Source organism: Amphibalanus amphitrite, unplaced genomic scaffold (assembly GCF_019059575.1).
Source record: "Amphibalanus amphitrite isolate SeventyFive unplaced genomic scaffold, NRLGWU_Aamphi_draft 001439F_arrow, whole genome shotgun sequence".
Lineage (NCBI taxonomy): Eukaryota > Metazoa > Arthropoda > Thecostraca > Balanomorpha > Balanidae > Amphibalanus > Amphibalanus amphitrite.
Window position 1 is genome coordinate 102,019 of NW_024882932.1, and position 8,479 is coordinate 110,497.

The 8,479-nt window shown below is 49.8% G+C and overlaps 1 non-coding gene across 1 annotated transcript; it reads left to right on the plus strand.

Moving 5' to 3' along the window:
• The first annotated feature begins 7,812 nt into the window (after positions 1-7,812).
• On the plus strand, positions 7,813-7,931 carry LOC122373062. Its single transcript, XR_006254968.1, has one exon. It is a non-coding gene; the product is annotated as a 5S ribosomal RNA (ribosomal RNA).
• The last annotated feature ends 548 nt before the right edge of the window (positions 7,932-8,479 follow it).

Here is an 8,479-nt window from a genome sequence, read left to right on the forward strand (position 1 = left end):
TCTAATGGCGGCATGTCTGTATGTCTATTCTGTGATTTTTTGATGATTTTTTGAACACATAGGGTGGAGACTTCCATTTCGCGTCTAGCTAGACGCGTCTAAGTCATAGACGCGTCTAGCTGAACGGCGGCTGTGTCTATCTGGCGACAGCTAAATTTAGACGCGTCTGGCTTGGAAGTCTCCGTCCAACAGTTAGACGCCAAGTTAGACGCCAACTTGGACGTCTGCTCAGTTAGACGCCAGTTGGACGCCAGTGGAAGTCTCCACCCATAAAGTTTTTGGTCGAAAACCAAGAAATCATGACGTCACTGAAACCTCGATATCTCAAAAATTTTCCAGACGATTTTTTTGAAATTTTGTCACAATAAACGTCAATCAATTCCCTACAGGTACCCAAAATTTGGCGCGCCTGCGGCGCGCCGTTTTTTTTTTTTTTTTTGCTATGGTCCAGCGAAAAAAGTGGGGGCGTTGAACGCCCCCCCCCCCCAGCAACTCGGGGGTAACCCTCGCCCGTATAGGGGGGAGTCGAAAGGACCCACCTCGATTTTTTGCGAATAACTCGCGACCTGTGACCTCTTTTCCGTGACCATGTTTGGCCGAAATCGCGATTCGGCGTATGTCGGCTCGCGTTTGCAAGCTTTTCGTGATTTCAAACGTTCAAACATGTGATTTGATGTTGCTCCCATACACTGTAAACCAAATTGACAAGTCTTGTGTAATATAACCAATCATCTCTTGGTATGTTTACTAACTGATACTTTTTAAACAAGCCGTTGTCTGGTGCATTGTTTGTCAGGTGACGACTACGAGTCAATAGTTACTATGCACACCAACTTCTCAGCATCCAGACCAACTCTACATTTGTTTCAACGTTTGTTTCTTAACCAGTTTTGGAAACCTGTTGCCGCCTAACTTGTACTGGTCAGCTGGTCAGCATACACATGGTCAGCTGCGCCTGACGTCAGACTTGGCGGACCAATCAGTGGTCGCCGCCCGCCGTTAGCGGGCCCCGGCGCGGCGGTTTCAAACCAGCAGTTGTCGCGCGGCCGCCGTGCAGCCTGGAGCAGCGACGAGGGCTGTTCCAGCATTTGTGCAGTAAAAAGTGAAATCTGTGAACTGTGGTTTTCGTGCTATGAGTGAGGCTCCCTCTGGCCTGCGGGACGCACTAATCGTGCCTATACCCGCGGTCGAGACGCCTCCCTTCCCCTGCGCGCGCAATGTAAGTGGGCCAGACCTGTGCAGTGTGCATGCACATGTGAGCAGATGTTTTGCGGTCGGTGTTTTTTATATTTAAATACATTTATTTGCCTTTAATTCAACTCTTTGTATTTTTAACCTGATGGACATATATGGGCTGTAAAAGCTAATCTGGTTGGCGATCATGATTTATTCGAATTATCAGCGTGATCGTGCAACTGCATGATTGTTATGCTTAATGTTCAGGAAATATTCGTCATACGGGCATGTTATACTTCTGGCTTGATGCGGTGCACAAAACCATGTTCTTCCACATACGCAGCAGTTCTTGCTTCAAAGACTTATATGCTGACGGTGCACGATAGGTATACCTACTGGGTATACCTACCTCATGCATTTACCACATCCATTCGAAAATAGGTATGCACTCGGAATTGTCTCCAGTCAATAGTATTAATTACGTGACCGTAATAAATACTAATGATTCCAGAAACTTCCGAATGGATGTGGTGTATGCATTCATTGATTATATAACCCATCAGTTTTTCGTTTCTTGTCAGCGCAAGCCTTTGAGCAATAACTGATGCCAGTCATGGTTTTGTGCACCACTTGCAGCCAAAAAATAACCTGTCCGTATCGAAAATATTTCCTGATTCAGTATCGTGGCAATTGAAAACGAACGCGAATCGTAAGTTCTTAAGGTTATCAACGCAAACAAAGCGATTGTAAGGAAGAACAAGTTCGAACAGAGCGTTAGTACACTTACTTGTTGACAATTCGTAAGCTAGCAATGCCCAGTCAAAGGCTAGTTCATCAACAAACCAGGGGTTGGTGAACCGACAAGGAAACGACTATGCCTATCCAGAAGTTGGTAGGTCCACAAGGCCCAAACTAGTACTCAACAAGGTGACGCCTATGCGAATTGGAACCAAACTTGTAGACAAACTGTTAGTTTGTTGGCCAACAAGCCTGGGGTTGGTGAATCGACAAGGTATCGACAAGGTGACACCTATGCGAATTGGAACCAAACTTGTAGACAAACCGTTAGTTTGTTGGCAAACAAGCCTGTGGTTGGTGAATCGACAAGGTATCGACAAGGTGACGCCTATGCGAATTGGAACCAAACTTGTAACAAGGAGCCAACTTGTAGATTTGGTTTACAGTGTACATAAGGGTGGGTGTCAAGGTCACCTGAAGGTCAGGTCACGTCACTGACCTTTGGTGACCTCGGGTGACCTCGGTTCACTTTTTCGAGTTTTTCATGTTCTAGGCTAGTTTTTTAGCTGAATTCGAATTTAGCAACCATTTGAACATTTACGAAGTAGTTTTGGTGCCTTCGTAACATGTTACGAAGCTGTCAGAGGCGGTTGACACGTATTACGAATACACGTCACAACCCCTACCGGTTGACCTGACCTGACCTGACCCGACCTGGTCTAAATGCTTAAAGACATCACATCTCTGATCAAAACTAACACGATATTCGTGATCAGCACCCCGGAAAACCACATAACAGCCACACTTTACGACTTTCTAACAGGTCCCGATTTTCCCGGTTTTCGGGTCATTGACCTGACCTGGAAGGTCACCCGATGACCTAGACATGTGCGGTCGCACAACGACTGCATCCTTCTCCAGGATGACCTGAACCGTATCTCAGATTGGGCCGAAACATGGAAACTGTCTCTTAATGCATCAAAGTGCAAAACCATGTCGGTCACGCTTAAACGAAACCCTGTGCGATATGGAACACCGTCGATGGAACAGTTTTAGAAAAAGTAGACACAATGCGCGACCTTGGTGTGCTTTTAGAGTTTAGACAGCAAACTGTCCTTCAACGCACACGTCGATTTCATCGTTTCTAAGGCTCGCCGTGCTTTGGGTGTGCTCATGCAATCGTTTCAGTTTTGTCATGGAAAGAATGGGCAGTTGAACGAAGGGGCCGTCATGGCCGCATACTTTGCTAACGTCCGTTCTGTCTCAGAATTTGGATCCCAGATCTGGTCAGGCGCGGCAAAAACACATCTGGACAGGATAGAGCGTGTACAACATAAGTTCCTGTTATGGCTTGTTCACCGCACTGCGAACAGAAGGATGTCATCTGACCTCTCATATGACGGACTGCTAGCGCTGTTTAAGCTGCCATCACTCACATCTCGCAGGCTACAGCATGACATTACTCTGTTATATAGTATTATTAAAAGCAGATGTGACTCCATGTACCTTTTAAGTTGTTTTTCCATTCGTGTGCCATCAAGAACTACTCGCTACCGGGCCAGCTTCTTCGAACCTGTCGCCAGGGTAAATTCAGTCAAGAACGGGATGTTTTGCCGACTGCCCCGACTTGCCAATGATTTTATAGCTCGATGTCCCCATGTTGACCTTTTTCATGACAGTAGGTCCGTGGTGATGAAAAGTGTGATCATGCGTGTGGTGTAATATCCTGTTAACGACTTGTATTTATTGTTTTATACGGATGGCTTTGCCTTTTAGTGGGAGGCCTTATCCCGTTGGCAATATACTGAATAAACAAACAAACAAACAAACCTAGGACCTTAAAATTGGATATCATCGGCTTCCTCTCGTAACGGGCAACACGCTCGTTTTTTCCGTGAAGCTCTAGCTTGATCAGGGGCCAAACGCGAGGGAAGGGGGATCGTGCCGCCGAAGGACGCAATGGCCTGTGCCGGCGAGGGTTAAAATTGGGTATCATCGGCTTCCTCTCGTCACGGGCAGCACGCTTGTTTTTTTTCCGCGAAGCTCTAGCTCGATCAGGGGCGAAACGGCAAGGGAGGTCCAACGCCCCCCCCCCCCCTATACGAGTACCTACGTTCGCGGCTGGAAAAACACCAATACAGGGGATGGTTAAAGGCCGGCATCGGGTCTTCAGAATCCAGTGCGGGGCCCTCAGAGGCTAATATGGGCCTTTACAGGCCAGCATGGGGCCTCAGAGGTCAGTGTGGGACCCTCAAAGACCGGCATGGACCAGCAGGGTAGCGCGCTACAAGGCCAAGGATGTATTACAAGTAGATTAAGGTCAATAAAAGCCGTATTTAGATCAAGAGGACGCGTCAAGAGTAAGCTGACCATGCCTCCTAAAAAGAGGCAGCGAGCCTCACCTACCTATTCGATTTCTGGTTCAAGGAGCGATCATAGTAAGTTTAACTCTGCACTTTTGCAGTCTTCTTAAAATTTTAAATGTATGTAGACTAGAGATGTCAATCGGACACCAACTTTTTGGTATACCGATACCAAACTGATACCAACTTGGTATTTGGTATTTTGATCCTAATGTTGTTGGTATTTTGTTGGTATTACGAATCCGGCTAATGTATAAGAGGATACGAATTCGGTAAAAAGTTGGTATTTCCCTCATGTTCCCAAGTTGGTTTGGTTTCGGTATTTTTCATGGTTTTGGTTGGCATTTGGTTTGGTATCGGTATCCTGATTTTCCGTTATTGATATCACTAATGTAAACAATAGGCATACCTATAAGGTGAAATACACACGAAATACCATATCACACACAACAAACGTTAAACTATAAATGGCACAGTTGGTTGACTGTGAAAGTGACATAGGCCTTAATCCGCCCCCCCCCCCCCAGTCGCAGGTGAAAATGGTTGCACCCCAAAACAAGTGACTGGATCTGCCCTTGGGCAGGGGAGCGGCGAAAAATTTTGCCCACCCAGTGAAAAATCCTTAGAGGAGGCCCTGTACTCACACATGCTTCGAACAAACGTTAACGATTCCTAACAAATACGATTTTCGAAATAGGATATCTGTTTGAAATACGAGCGAGCCTTATGATGTGAAGCGAAGGCAATTAACTAATTATTGCGTTGTTCGATGGTTGCATAGCGATGTGCAAATCAGCAGCTACTTGATGACATCCAATATGCCATTATCGCATTATCTGCAACGCCATAGGCTTTAAATACAGGTGAATATTTCCTAACCTTATGTCAGGTATATGCCATCTGCCCGTCATTTGCAGCTTATAAAAAATAAAACAAATATCAGCGAACATATCAGCATTGTACAAGCAATGTGCATTGAGCATTTATGGCTCCTCAGTCATCATGTCGCCCTTTGGGCACTGTCAGACAAGACGTTACGCACAACTCCGCCAGCTTTCGGCACCGCTCGACCGTCCCCGCTCCCCGCCACAGCGCGAGTGACCGCGCGCCGGCCCGAAACCGCCGCAGGCCAAGACCACAGTGGCGGGGCTTAGCTGTGACGTCATAACGTATCACAGACTGACTGGTGATAGCCTCTACACACCGGGCGAAAATCTTGCTCGATATTTAACATTACGAGTCAATGAGAAGTGCCTGAAATATTGAAATGGCGACAAAATATCTAAATTGTAAAAGTTTCGGCAGGTCTTGAAACGGCCAGGTCCTGAACTTGGTTGAAATTCTTCCACGCATTTAAAAATAATCGCGAAAAATTAGGGTCTCAAGGGGTCTGGCGTTAACAGTAGTGAAGCGTAACCGGGGGGGAGGGGGGCACAAGGGGTGCGTGCCGCCTCATTAGATGCATGATGCCCTATGGGCCCGAGAGGCCCTGCAGTGGCAATGGGCCGCTCAGGGTCCAAGCGTGCCTTATTTCGACAGAGATAAGACCCGCAGGACTAGTGAGAGCACCTCACGGAGTCACGGGCTCCTGAGTCCCCACATATCACACATCTCCATAAGGGCCCCACTCCGGCCTCTGAGAGCCCTGTGCTGGCCTCTGAGTGACCTTGCTGACCTATTAAGCGTCAGCTCTAATTAGGGTCCTGGCCCATACCCGCATGGAACGGCTCCACACCAGTGTCTCTGAGGGCCCATAACGGCGCCTGTGAGGGTCACACACCGGCGCCTTTGAGGGCCCAACACCGCCAATCTGAGTGACTAACACCAATATTTCTTAAGGCCCTACATCGGCGGCGGCTCTGAGGACCCCACACTGGCGCCTCTGAAGGTCTTAAGCAGGCACATCTGACGGCTACCTACCTGCAACTCTGTGGGCTCCGCACTGGTGACTCTGAGGGCTCCCAGTGACGCCTGAGAGTACCACGCCAGTCTCCAGGATCCCACAGGGCTCCTGAAGGCCTCTGCTGACCCTTGATGGTCTCTTGAAGACCCCTTGCCCCCATGCATGTGTCTCTGAGGAGTGAGGACTCCCACAACGATGCCTTTGAAAGTCTTCACCGGCGACTGTGAGGGCATCACACAGACACGTCTGAGGGCCCTACACCGCCACCTCTGAGACACCAGTGTCTCCTGAGGCCCCACATCGGCGACTCTGAGGGTCCCACACCGGCGCCTCTGGGCCCGATACCAGTGCCTCTGGCAGCCAGCCACCGGTAACTCTGTAGGTCCTACATCGGTGACTCGGCCCCACCGGCGTCTGAGAGTACCATGCCGATCTCTAAGAACTCCACAGGGCTCCTGAAGATACTGCCGAGATACCTACTGCCGGCCTTCACTTGCCGCCTGTGAAGGCCCATTTTTGGCATCATACGGCCCGTTACCGGCCTCTGAGGGCCCTTTGTCGGTCTCTGAGAGGTCCTACTGGGTTATTAAGCATTCGCATTTCGCACCAACAACTCCAAGGGCCCCACACACAGCCATCTGTGAATGGTATGGGCTTAGCGCCACACCAGTGTCTGAGGCACCACAACGGCGTCCATGTGAGGGCCTCACACCAGCACCTTAGAGGGCCCACACCGGATCCTTTGTGGTTCCTGCACCAGTGCCTTCGAGGGTCCCACACCACTGCCTCTTGGGAACCCACACCGATACCTTTGATGGTCCCACGCCAGGTTCCACACCGGCGGCCCTGGGTCGGCTGTATACACCAGTCATTCTGAGGGCCCCAACGGCCCCACCAATTTTCGTCGATTTCTGGCGCTGCCCGGGTATTTGTCCCAAAAGCCTCCTCCTCCTGGATCTGCAATTGGGGGTCAGTTGTCCTACCATTTCTTTTTTTTTCAAAAAACTCGTGTCAGGACTATGACGAAAAATAAGTGGCTTAAATCCGATGAGAAAACAGGATTTGGGGGTAACCTATGTAGGTTTGGCTCCGTGACCTGGAATACCCCACCCCGCGCTGAAGCCCTGGATCCGCCAGTGGTCATAGGTCGGTGACCTGACATGACCTGAAAATTGCGGTTGGTGTCAAAAGATCCGGCTTGAATCGAAATTCAGGTATGCCAAGCTTCATCTCTGTATCGCCGTGGCGTTCGGAGCTATCGCGAAAAAAAAAAACTATGGGGGGCGGCACCCCCCCCCCCCCCGGCCGGCGTGGGTGTAAGTGCCGCTTTTGTCTCGAGATTTGACGGGGGTCATTTCTCAGTTGTGCCGATTTTCAACTGCCCTTCTCACTCATGTGTTTGGTGTCATCGTCCTTTACATATTGCTTGCGAGCCATTTGCTTGTTGTAACCTATCGGTACTTGGCAGTGTTTTTGGTGGTCACATAAGCAATGAGACTGAGCAGCGCCATCACTCAAGCCATCCGCTTGGCCAAAGGCAATGACTGTGGCGTTTGAGGCTTATCAGTGCCAGAGTTGTGACGTCATCTTTTATGTTACAGATAAAGGAGTTGAAGATGGACGGCTCTCGTCGGCAACGACCATACCATGCTGAAAATACCAGTTCCCGTCCGATCACTGAAGTCAAGGAGCACCGGGCCCGGTTAGTACTTGGATGGGTGACCGCCTGGGAACACCGGGTTTCGTTGTCATTTTCACTTCTTCAATGGTGGCCACTGATTGCTATTTATCCCTTCACTGTTAATGCTCTTGCGACATGGCCAAGGGCGCCTCCCCCCATTCGAGTTGGGGGGCCCAGCTCGAAGGAATAAGGGCCCATTTGAGGCGGCCGAAGGTAATCCTTAGACCACCGAAGACCGTGTACAAAGGGCCCTCAAATGGCCTTAAAGGACCCTCAGATGGTCTCAAAAGGCCCTCAGATGGCCTCGAAGGGCCCTCAGATGACCTCAAAGGGCCCTCAGTTAGCGGCATAGGGCCCTCATCTGGTGTCAAAGGGCCCTTAGATGGTGTCAAAGGGCCCTCAGATGGTCTCGAAGGGCCCCAGATGGCCTTAAGGGGCCATCAGATGACCTCCAAGGGCTCTCAGCTGGCCTTAAAGGGCCCTCAGATGGCCTCAAAGGGCCCTCAGCTAACGTCAATCGCCAGCTGGTGCCAGATGGCCCTCAGCTGGCGCCAAATGGCCATCAGAAGGCCTCAAACGGTCCTCAACTGGAGTCCAGCGGTCCTCAGTTGGCGTCAA